At 41.7% G+C, this 936-nt stretch overlaps 1 non-coding gene across 1 annotated transcript; it reads left to right on the top strand.

The window, feature by feature from the left end:
• Positions 1–254: 254 nt before the first annotated feature.
• Trnav-aac (transfer RNA valine (anticodon AAC)) lies at positions 255–327 on the top strand. The gene has a single exon. It is a non-coding gene; the product is annotated as a tRNA-Val (tRNA).
• Positions 328–936: the final 609 nt, after the last annotated feature.

Here is a 936-nt window from a genome sequence, read left to right as displayed (position 1 = left end):
TTATTGTTGACGTCACAGGCCTCCAGCAGCACCACCACCCCTAAAATATACATCATCTTGTTAAGAAGATCAAAGATTTTCCACTAAAGGTAAAATCATTTCAAAATACTGCAACATATCAAAAACTCCGGGAAGGGGTTCCATCCACTTCCCCCCCAACCCCCTTGTACCACAGTAGTTGTATGAATTTGCGTGTACCTCCGAGGGATGAGATACCGATTATTCCTCGAACCCTACCCTTATTATATACAGTAGTTTTCGTAGTGTAGTGGTTATCACGTCCGCCTAACACGCGGAAGGTCGCCAGTTCAATTCTGGTCGGAAACATTGCCGCTATTTTTTTTTTAGTTTTTTTTTTATATCAAACAAACAAAAAAGCAAGTTTTTTATTTCGGGTTGCCGGACTAACCGTATCAGATTTTTGAGTGTCTGTGAATGAGTGATTAAATTAATATTTTTGGAAGTTTTGATGTGTTTAAGTAAGTGATTTAACTTCGGATTTAATGAATATTTGGTGTTTTTGTAGTGGAGTTCTCACGCGCGCGAAGCACGAGCGGAGCTCCATGGGTAAAAAAAAAAAAATTGGTTACCTATGCATCCAAAAAAATTTTGGTAGTCGCTTGACCGTACGTCCTTCCACCCGTTCGCCCGTCCGTCCGCACCACAGATGGAAAACAAGGTGAAATCTTACGTTTTCTCGCTAGTGTGTGAGCCTGTAATCTGTGTTCAACTTGATAATAGACGTCCACATTATGGTCAACTGACAGCTGTCAAAACAGGGTATCCGCCGACCAGAATCACATGACCGTATCTCGGGCTCAGCTGTCAACCCATCGAGGTCACGTCTTTTGAGGTTTTCCGCTGACCAATTATAAGCTTTCAATTGATCGCAGGCTCAAGTTTATATTTTTCAGGCTATTCCTCAAAAGTCATGTG

The sequence above is a fragment of the Porites lutea genome, chromosome 13 (assembly GCF_958299795.1).
Source record: "Porites lutea chromosome 13, jaPorLute2.1, whole genome shotgun sequence".
Lineage (NCBI taxonomy): Eukaryota > Metazoa > Cnidaria > Anthozoa > Scleractinia > Poritidae > Porites > Porites lutea.
This window is presented reverse-complemented; position numbering and strand designations above follow the sequence as displayed.